The sequence below is a fragment of the Ornithodoros turicata genome, chromosome 8 (genome assembly GCF_037126465.1).
Source record: "Ornithodoros turicata isolate Travis chromosome 8, ASM3712646v1, whole genome shotgun sequence".
Lineage (NCBI taxonomy): Eukaryota > Metazoa > Arthropoda > Arachnida > Ixodida > Argasidae > Ornithodoros > Ornithodoros turicata.
In genome coordinates, this window is record NC_088208.1 from 1,587,749 (window position 1) to 1,599,463 (window position 11,715).

General features: G+C 41.5%; 1 long non-coding RNA gene across 1 annotated transcript in view; it reads right to left on the bottom strand.

The window, feature by feature from the left end:
• LOC135365906 (uncharacterized) overlaps positions 1–11,007 on the bottom strand; it is a 98,173-nt gene extending 87,166 nt beyond the window's left edge. The window contains exon 1 of the long non-coding RNA XR_010414002.1: positions 10,981–11,007. This is a non-coding gene — a long non-coding RNA (uncharacterized LOC135365906). The remainder of the gene's footprint in view (positions 1–10,980) is intronic.
• Between the last annotated feature and the right edge of the window lie 708 nt (positions 11,008–11,715).

The window sequence follows — 11,715 nt, forward strand, 5'->3', positions numbered from 1 at the left end:
CTACCAATTAATAATTTGGACTTTCTTTACGTGTTCAATAACAATATCGCATCTCTACAAACATACTCGACTTGTCAACCACTTTGACGAAAGATTTCCGTTTCAGGGAAAGGATGCGAAAAGATAGTGACCCCCACGAGTGATATCGACATCTATTTGCGCTGCACAATAAAATATATCGCCTTTGAACTCTCTCTTATCTGACCTCTAGAGCGTTCTGTTTGCTGGACGATGGAATATAGCCCCCAACCCTTTGAGTGATAAAGCATGCGCAGTGCTTTGGCCATATAGATAGAGACATATGCCCGTATTCACCAGTCCCGCTTAGCCACTGGTTTAGTGACGTCTGGTTTAAGTTGATCACGTGATCTCTCCGGCTCAGAAGCCGTTTCACCACAACGCATGCGCATTATTCACATTGTCACGAGATGGTTGAGGGGAGGGAGAAATTAGCAGACGACGGAAGAGCCGCGAAGAGGTTGATAAAGAAAAGTTCAGGCGGCGCTGGCTGGCGCTGCTACAGGTTTCTGCGGGATGGTGTGTGGGTGGCCGGCGGTTAAGCCTGCCTTTGTGTTTGTTAATATGATAGGTAAAACAATGTACAAAGAGCGCGTTTGCCAAGAGGCAGGAGTACGTATTCTCGTGGAGGCGATCGTTGTACTTTTGTCAGTCTTCGGTCGTCGATTGTGGTTGCGTATAATAACTGCACCTCCATGGACCATCGCTTGTTGTGCGGCCTGTGTGGTGAATTGCAACGATCAAGATAGCCTTTCGATCGCTGGGGCATGTCAGCAGCGTGTTTTTACGCTTTCAAGTCTGGTGCCATGTGCGCAGCGTGTGTGCAGGCGCATCATCACGGTAGGCTGCCTGTAAGTAAACAGCAATAACATTGATGCAAGGGTGGCCATATCCTGCATCGGACTCCCACAGGCATAGCTTTTATAGTGTTATGGTTTCAAGAAATTGAGTGGTACTTTACAAGGTGTCACAAATCCGTAACGCGTTAAAGCATCGCTTTGCTGGCGGCGTTTGTTCGGGCGCACGACTGAAAACGAACTGTGCAGTCCTGTTTACATCCGCGTCCTGTGTGTGTGCGTGTTAGCGCTGTTTTCGTTATGTTACCCAGGGTGCCCCTGCCTGTGAGTTGTGTGGAAGTTGCCAGTGTCGTGACCTCCTGTCGTTCTATCAGTGCGGTGCTATGGTTGATTGTAACCTCCTTTATCTCCGTATCTCTGCATATAACATTCTTGTACAAATCATCAAGCACTGAATTGATTTATTCTGTTCAGCTAACAAAGACTGTCAGTTGCTGGAACTTAATAGAATGGGAATGTACACACTTGTCCTACAGTCATATATTGAGCGCACTTGACATCACAGACGCCATATCTGCAAAAATAAAAGGGCACACTTTAGTGTCGTTACAATAAATCCGAGCCATTCAGAGTTTGTTGTTTATTGAGAAAACATACACAAAATACAAACAATCTTCTCTTTGCTGTTAAAATGGATCAAATATCTCATACAGAAGGTCTTATTTGTCTGAATAATGGTGTTCCAAGGGTGGAGCAAACATACAATGGACACAGGCAAACACATACAACAACAGCTGCAACATCAGCTACAAGCAAATCCGTGCTGTTCTTTGCATTGTGCTAGCTTGTTCAGAGTCATATATTATTGAGGAAACACTTACATACCTGGTCAGGGTCTTTTTCTGCGCTCATTCTTTATAAGCTCCTCTCTTGACTTCATACTGGCATTGTAAACAATCTCACTTCCATTATCATTGCACCATTACATGCCAAACAATCACCACCACCAATGCCTGAGGCTTTTCATTTAGACATTTTGTTCAGAAAGAATTTCTATGGTGATGCAGTTGCATTTACCACTTCAATCTGACACAGATAGCTCAACTTTGACAGTAAAATCACATGAGAGGCCCGTGTGACCTCTGCTTCTCCTGCTGCTCTGCTTCTGCTGCTCTGAGAACTGCCACTGTCCAATTGTGCAAATTAAGGTATTGCACCATTACATCAGCAGCTCTACACAGCGTTCTTGAGAATTTTCTTTTTTAGCTTTTAAGTCTTGCTATAGTTCTCTGACTGTTCCCAGTTTTCTACACTGTCCTGTATTGCAGACAACCTGAAATACAGATGGCAAAGCTCTGAAAAATTTGTGCATGTGCCCCATGCATTTGTGCACTGCGTAGTTACGCAGTTATAAACTGCACAGCTGTGTGCTGAGAGATTGTGCTATTTCTTGAGAAACAACACCGTGGAACATCAAAGCAAACAGCAGCACTGATCATTGTCTGCTAGCTTTCTGCATTGATATGTAATGGACAGTAAGTGGAAGGCTGCAATGGACAAATGAATGCAATGCAAATAAGCTCATATAAAGAAAAGAATGAAACTTGAAATCAGATGCATCTTATCTACAATGTGCTGCTATTATTTTTTAGGAAATACAGGATTGTATATCTTTCTTCCACATTTTCTGTTATCTTTTGAGACACTTTGGCAGTTGTAACTTTGCAAAAGCCGACATATTCATTCAGCTGTGTCAGCACAATGCTACACAACCAGACAGTATATTAGGGCAGTGAACGCGGTGTACTGCATCATCAAGGACAAAGTCTGGGAGCAGAAATGTGGGACATTGCTTAATATGCAGAAAAATAACATAGATGTTTTTGCATGGCTGACCACCTAACTTCAATAGCCAGTGATGAACGTGCGATGTCTTGAGCTGGTGTATTCTGGAAATTAATAGGTGACGTTTGGGGAGGGGGGATGGTTTGCAAGTTAATAGAACCCAACACGAACAACAGTTTCACAGATTTGGGGCAAACACGTCTATGCTGGCACACATATGAAGGGCATATAGTTATTTCATTACACTTTATTGAACTTTATGTACCCATAAGGGTGCATTACAAAAAAATGTGGGAGGGGGCAGGGTTACAAAAAGAAACAGAAGTAGAGGTAGTGCGAAACTCCTCTTTAGAAGACAGGAAAAATTCTGCATACACAACCACAATATTCCTGAAGCAATGGTTTCTACTCCTACAATTACATGTTCTTCATGCATTTAAGCAGGGTTAGTCACGTTCCAGCCACATATCTGTACGACAATTAGTTTTCTTCACGTATTGCATTGAAGAACTGCTTTCCTGAAACAAACTAAATAAGAAGGTGTAACATATGTCACAGGCATTTTGTGCCGGTTATGCAGTAAAACTAGTATGCTTGAGGCTCCGCACATTCTCCTGGTGATGATGTGAAGGAAGGAAGCTTCAATCTTTCGAAATGTAAATGAGTGCCGTAGTGTCTTGCATTGTAACAGCATCTAGGCACTCTTTCCTGTGGGCTTTCGAGTGACAGATTCATACATATTAGAGTCATTTGTAATGATGATGATACCAACACCCTTAATTACATCAGAATTTTGTGACAGTAGTATGCCCATATTGTGTTCATCCTTCATTCACTGCTGTGCATTTAGGGGTGGAGTGTGAGTCAAGGCAGAGGTGAGCTAGTACGCAATGGGAGTACCTGTTCCTATCAGGTAATATACAGGACATGTCAAAATGGAAGAACCGTGGGCACTTAGCACGTACCTGTACTGGTGTAAGGAGAACGAAGTTGCAACATAATTGAAAGTACAGTGAAGCGAAGTGTATATTAGAAGTGGCCATTGGTTTGGTTCCTGCAGTATTACTACAATTTCTACTATTCTATACTTATTGCTCGAACTCAGCTATTTAGAACACATTGAAGACAGACACAACAGAACGAAATTACAGGCATTTGGGTATTCATGATAAATAGAGGCATGGTTGCAATGTGGATGTGAATGCAGATGTATAGAATAAATCCTGTGACCTGATTACACAGGGGCGTGTTTTTCTATTCTTAAGATTTGCGCCTTACAGCATATGAGACTACACAACAAGTGCACAGATCACACCACTGTAAAGCTGGAGTGTCCTTGACATCCGTGTCTCCACCATGTCATGACATCAGTGTCATGACAGCTGTCAACAATGCATAGCATGTGAGATTTGCCAGGAAATCTTGCAAAAAATGAGCATGCCTGTGTTATCAGATCACATGATCTGTCATACATCTGCAGTCACATCATAATGATACCCATGATTTAGCATAGATGATACAAATGTCAATCTGCCACGTGGTGACTGTCCTCAGCATAGCTGCGTTTCAGTCAGATCAATGTACTTGTGCGCCGCAGTACAAGGTGGAAAAACAGCATTACCAATAACAACAGGTCCCTGTGATCTACATATATTTCACGGTACTGGTAATTGTGTTACTGGTTCTCTTTGCATTGGCTCAGACACACCCTACATGTCCTTCCATCACAGTTCCCTTTTTCATGATCTCTATTTGTGCGTTATGTGTAACAGATAGCATTTCCGATATTCAATCATTCTTCATGTCCAATGTACAGCAGTAATTTCAACTGTTCAGTGTTGGTACTTCCTGTGCAGTAAGAGTGTCAGCTAGTGGTTCTGCTTTTCATGCTAAACTGCCCAATAGAATTTCGCTCTGTTGCACTATCAATGCATTGGAGTTGTGTCTCCATGCGCAATGTAGTAAATATGTCTTTTTTCCATAGCATGTGGCATGGGACAAACATCTGTACTTCACAACTAATAGCTGATATCCTTAATAATAATAATCCTTGTGGAACTGCATAACAAGTTTTATTGATTTAATGCAAAGAAATAACTCAAAAGCATGAGGTACAGGCACAGCTGTGCCCATAACAGATAATTTGGAAGAAAAGAAACAAAGTGTTGGGCATACACAGTGCTGCTTACAAAATGAAGGGGAACACTGTGTGAATCATGGTCATGGGCTTGTATTGGCAGTAATCGCATCCCAGAAATATGTTGCTTTGATAAAGTCTGCAGCCACGTCACTTGTGTTTTGTCTCTTGCGGTGGCAGTCTACAAAGCCACATCTACTGTTAGCAGATGATAAATGTGAGCATAAAAGCACGTAGCTGTCACCTTGAATATTTTCTAATATTACGGTACATCATCATTGCAGAAATGTTGGTTGTTGGCATATTTGCCCTCCCCGTCTGGTGTGGTGTGCTGGAAGCGGTAGAGCACACATTTTAGCTACACATGTACTTACATGTGCGTCCTTATAAAATTTTGAGACCTTCACTTCTCTGCGGATTTTCTCCTGAACCGGCAAGGTGAAACCTGCTCACAATTTTGCACGCAGCATCTGCACACACCTGACAGTGGTATCGATATCATGACTACATGGGCTGCTTGACACTCTAGTGTTGTGTTTATATGCCCCCGTGAAGGCTCTCACTTGTCCATACAAATTCGTCGACACAAAACACTGCTCACAATATTTCCTTGTGCAGGATATTTCTACCTGTACTTTTATCGAATAACCAAGTCTGATATCCTAAAGACACGCTTTTTTGTCAAAATTTCTCCCAGTCGACATATACAGCAGCACCCTGCATTGAAGCCGATAAGCATAGCCAGATCTCACCAGCACAAAATTGTGCCAAGAAACATGCTCATAGTGATTTCCAAAAAACATTAGTGCTTTCAATAATATAATAATTGGGTGTTTACGTCGCGAGACAACTGAGATCATGAGCGACGCCACAGCGGTCGGTCTGTGGATTGCTTTTGCCCACCTGAGGGTTCTTTAACGTGCGATGAAAGCTCATCACACGGCACCCCGTATTTAACGTCCCTCGCGGAAGACGGCATGTCTAAGCAACTTGTACCCTGCCACCAAGTTTTAGTGCTTTCATAATGACAGAACACAATAGTGCTTTCCTATGGGGCTTGCATCTTTCTGGGCAAGCAAATCAAGCTTCCAAGGGGATCTAGAGCTTCCTCCATATGGTGCCCTTTCCAGAGTCAGATCTGAAATATTGTACCTTGTTAATGCACTGGGACATCCAACATATAACTCCAGATACCCTCTCAATCCTACTATTTTGGAATGTCACTCATAGCATTTCAAAGGCGAGCTACGTGCTTGATATTTGTGCCTTTACATGCTGGGTAACATGTACCATACTCCGCTGTATAGCTCTAAGGCACATGGAGGTATAACTACTTCATGGAACCCCGCCTCCCTCTTGTGACCTCCGTTTAGTTTAGAAGACAAACATGATGGATGCATTTTTAACAGGAAACACTTAACAGTAATCTAGGAACACAAAGCTCGTTCACAAGTACCGGCGATCACTGTAGTGTGCAGCAAGTCGTTAAATGTATCAATCAGAACCAGTATAACGGCAGCACAGTACGAACTATTGTTAGTGATGTATAACAGAGGCACAAGGGGCTGTATTAAAAGTACCACGCACAATCAGCGTCGTTTTTGTTGCTGGAGGCATAGAAATATATGGCTGGAGGTAACAGCTGATTGTGCACGACCTCCTGTCAGCTTTGGATCGGAAAGTGACTTGTGTCTAGCTGCCAATGTTGACATCACTAACTTTGACGATGTTGGTCCTAAATTAGGATAACGGATTTCAAAATTTCACTTCATACCGATCGTTAACTTTTAACTCACTGGCGGGTTTATTACTTCACTTACTTCGCTCACCTGTTCCTCACAACGTTCTTTTTGCTTACTTTGCGCAATTTCGAGTTGAAAACTATCGAAAACTTGAAAACAGCGTCCAGCAAAAACTATTTTTGGGTTGTTTCTCGAAAGGCTCATTCACAGCTGCTCCGCGGTAGACCGGCTTTAAACCACCCCCACCCCTAGTTTAAATCAGTCCTATGCAAATACATGGGAGTTATACCATCGCTAGGCCGCCAGGTTTACGTCGTGTGAACGGCGAACGAAGTGAGACGTTGAGGGCAAATATTGATTGGAGTGCAACAACATTCGCCTTACAAACACTTCTAGTAGCTCTACAAGTCAAAACTTACATGTATTTCCCCGAAAAATTTCCGGCGAAGCGTAGATTAGGCCTATGCTTTGTGCACACAAACTCCATGGAGGCAGCCATGGGCCTCACGGTAGCCGGGTTAGACCAGCGGGGTGGTTGTTCGTGATTGGCGGACGAAGTACTCACGTGACCAACTTAAACCAGACGTCACTAAACCAGTGGCTAAGTGGGACTGGTGAATACGGGCAATAAAGTCTCCCAGCTTTGAGGAAAAGAGTGAAAACACTGCATATTTCCTACGTCTTGGATACCTCCATTAAGGTTCGTAGTGTTTGTTAGAATGAAAATTGTATATTGGACGATTTTATGATGGTTCAATGATAGATTATTTTCCTCTGTTGTTGTTTACGTGTCGCCGCGTGTTCCTCTGTTCTTCAGCGTTAAGTCCGTGCTATAGTGTTAAGTCTGTGCTATTTCGCCTTTGATAGATTGATTAGCTATTATTTCTCTGTGTGTTGGATGGTGCGCAGGTTTGGCTCTCTATTAATTGTAGCTGTTGATTGTGTTGTTTCTCGTTATTTCCTTACGTCTATGCTGATCACTTAATAAGAAATTAAAAGTTGAGTTATGGTGGAATATGAAATTGAGATTCCCTATTGCGCTCGAAATGTTATGACAGATATGATGGTTCTCATGTCTCAGACTTTTTACAGTTTGTAATTTGATTCCCATCATATTGATTAAGAATATCTTCTTTGTACTGGTATAGATTTTATTTCCTCGTGTCGTTCGTGTTCCGTAGTCTTCCATACATTTATCGGCACCCGTCTTCAACAAATCAGGGCAGATATCATTAGATCTGGTTGTTGGCTAGGAGCGTGCTATGTGGTGAAGTTCATTTTTAACATGTCTATTTTCTGATGAGTTCGATTTTCTGAATGATAGATTACTGTGTTGTTTTGATTAGGAATATCTTCTTTGTAGTGGTATAGATTTTATTTCCTCTTGTGTTCGTGTCGTTCTTTATTCTGTTTGTTGGCTAGGAGCGTGCTATGTGGTGAAGTGGAATATCTTCTTTGTAGTGGTATAGATTTTATTTCCTCTTGTGTTCGCGTCGTTCTTTGTTCTGTTTGTCAGCTAGGAGCGTGCTATGTGATGAAGTGGAATATCTTCTTTGTATTGGTATATATTTTATTTCCTCTTGTGTTCGTGTCGTTCTTTATTCTGTTTGTTGGCTAGGAGCGTGCTATGTGGTGAAGTGGAATATCTTCTTTGTAGTGGTATAGATTTTATTTCCTCTTGTGTTCGCGTCGTTCTTTGTTCTGTTTGTTGGCTAGGAGTGTGCTATGTGATGAAGTGGAATATCTTCTTTGTAGTGGTATAGATTTTATTTCCTCTTGTGTTCGTGTCGTTCTTTGTTCTGTTTGTTGGCTAGGAGTGTGCTATGTGATGAAGTGGAATATCTTCTTTGTATTGGTATATATTTTATTTCCTCTTGTGTTCGTGTCGTTCTTTGTTCTGTTTGTTGGCTAGGAGTGTGCTATGTGATGAAGTGGAATATCTTCTTTGTAGTGGTATAGATTTTATTTCCTCTTGTGTTCGTGTCGTTCTTTGTTCTGTTTGTTGGCTAGGAGTGTGCTATGTGATGAAGTGGAATATCTTCTTTGTAGTGGTATAGATTTTATTTCCTCTTGTGTTCGCGTCGTTCTTTGTTCTGTTTGTTGGCTAGGAGTGTGCTATGTGATGAAGTGGAATATCTTCTTTGTATTGGTATATATTTTATTTCCTCTTGTGTTCGTGTCGTTCTTTGTTGTGTTTGTTGGCTAGGAGCGTGCTATGTGGTGAAGTGGAATATCTTCTTTGTATTGGTATAGATTTTATTTCCTCTTGTGTTCGTGTCGTTCTTTGTTCTGTTTGTCAGCTAGGAGCGTGCTATGTGGTGAAGTGGAATATCTTCTTTGTATTGGTAAAGATTTTATTTCCTCTTGTGTTCGTGTCGTTCTTTATTCTGTTTGTTGGCTAGGAGTGTGCTATGTGGTGAAGTGGAATATCTTCTTTGTATTGGTATAGATTTTATTTCCTCTTGTGTTCGTGTTCCGTGGTCTTCCATACATCTATCGGCACCCGTCTTCAAAAAATCGGTGTAGATATCATCAGATCTGTTTGTTGGCTAGGAGCGTGCTATGTGGTGAAGTTCATTTTTAACATGTCTATTTTCTGATGAGTTTGATTTTTTCTTCTGATTTTCTTAATGATAGGTTACTCTGTTGTTTTGATTAGAAATATCTTCTTTGTAGTTGTATAGATTTTATTTCCTCTTGTGTTCGTGTCGTTCTTTGTTCTGTTTGTTGGCTAGGAGTGTGCTATGTGGTGAAGTGGAATATCTTCTTTGTATTGGTATAGATTTTATTTCCTCTTGTGTTCGTGTCGTTCTTTGTTCTGTTTGTTGTCTAGGAGCGTGCTATGTGGTGAAGTGGAATATCTTCGTTGTAGTGCTATAGATTTTATTTCGTCTTGTGTTCGTGTCCCATAGTCTTCCATGGTCTCTGCTGCTCACAGTTAATTACATACAACTATCAGAACTTCCCGCTATTGCAAAGATGGTTCTCACGTATAGGAATATTAGACTTTTTATAACACAACTTATAATTTTGTTTATAATCATATTGATGAAGAATATCTTCTTCGATTAAATGTGGTGATCATTTCTCGTTTTGATATGGTGTAGCTATTATTTCCCTACGTGTTGGTTTGGTTCTATATTAATGCTATGTGTTGATTCGAATTATTGCCTTATGTCTGCACTATTCACTTCAATAGAAATTGATTAATTAAATTTTTGTCATATTGGAATATTAAACTTAGCTATTGTGCTCGAAATTACTTACATCTATCAGGTTCTCACGTCTCAGGCTTTTATAATTTGTAATTTTGATTGTAATCGTATTGATTAAGAATATCTTCTTTGATTAAATGCGCTATCCCTTCTGATTCATTGAAAACTTGTGATTACTGTTAATAAAAATATTGTGTTTGATTTGTGATACCTATTCAATGCTAATGTATCATACCTGTAATAAGTATTGTTACGTGTATTGTGTTCCTTCTATTTCAGATTTTTGGCTAAGTTTTTCCCATTCACGCAGAGTCATAACATAATTCCTAATGACTTTAATAAATATATTTTCACTTGTACTTTTGTGTATGGCTATCCTTTGCATGTAAACAGCCTACTGCACACCTGTTGTACCTGGAAAAATTACGATTCAAGTCGACTCAGGCTGAAAAATGACGAAAGTCGGCGGCCCAGCCTGAATGGTAAACGCGCACGCAGCCCTCCGACCACGCGACGCCCACCTGTTGTACCGGAAAAAAAATTGTGAAGTCGGCAAAGGTGGAAGGGTAAGCACGCACGCAGCCCTCCGGTCACGCTCCGCCCACTACAGCAGCCCTCCACCCGAGCGCCGCCATTGTTACAGGTGGTGAAGGTTTTTCGGCTGGGTTTTTTTTCTTCACCTGATTGGCATCATAATTGGCACAATTCCCAGCACTATTGGCTTTAATAAATATATCTCAACTTGATTGGCATTAATAAATATATTTTGACTTGTACTTTTTGTGTATGACCCTTCTTTGCATGTCTCTGCATGTAAAAATATGTGAAGTCGGCCCAAGTATGGCCAAATAAGTCTGCCCAGGCTGAAAAATATGCTACGATGAGCGCACGCGCAGCCCTCCCCCGCCGATAATCACGTGGACAACCCTCCGCACACGCGCCGCGCAGGGAAAAATACGCGCAGGGCTCAGGGGTAGGGATCCTGTAGTTTCGCCACGCCGAAGCCTGGACAAGACTGAATACTACTGCCACCGCCAGATGTACTCCCCCGACGGCGGTTGGCGTAGTCGTGCGTTGGCGCCGCGCAGCGCTTTGCCGAGTGTCGTCGCACTATGAACTCACCGGCGGCGGATCGCGATGCGCAGCGGTGCGCTGTGCGTCGCTACGCCCCGTTCCGTCGGCTCTAAACCAGCCTTATGTTTCAATGATGATGAAGAACAACTCACGCATGCCTACGAGTTGAGCCAACGGCCTTCAGTTTAGGAACCTCCTTTTTCTTCTTCGTCTAAGATATCGCTGTGCATCAATTCATCCTCTTCGAATTGTGTTAGCGCTCAATCGCTGACGCTTTGTGTTCAGTTGGCGTTATTTCTCTGGAAGGAAAAATAAAGCCACGGTTTTATGGTATTCAATCACATTAAATCGTGGAATGTTCACGTAATCCATAGTCATATCCTAAAGGGACTAAATGTTCTCGTTAGGAAGACCTCCTGGCTTTTATAACTAAAAAATTCTAAAACTAAACTATAAAGCTGACTGAAACTATAAATGTACTCATCGGGACGACCTCCTGGCTTTTCAACTTGTCCTCCTCAGGAGTGTCATTCAGCATATATTACATTGCAATCGACATCAGCTCAAAGTGATATGGTGAAAAATGGAACACGACAAGGGACAGAGGAGGGACGACACGACACGGTTCTCAGGGTTCCATTTTTCGCCATGTACCAGCTGGCCTGCACCCTTGCCCTTTTGCCATCAAAGTGATATATATATATATATATATATATATATATATATATATTTCTTTTAAAAAATATGTTCTCAGTTAAGACACTGTGTGTGTAATTACTGAACGAAATTTGTTAAGTCGAAAATTCATCATTCAACCTACTGGTTTTTTTTTTGTTTTTTTGTTGTTGTTGTTGTTGCTGTTGTTTTTGAAATTGGCACAGGAAGAT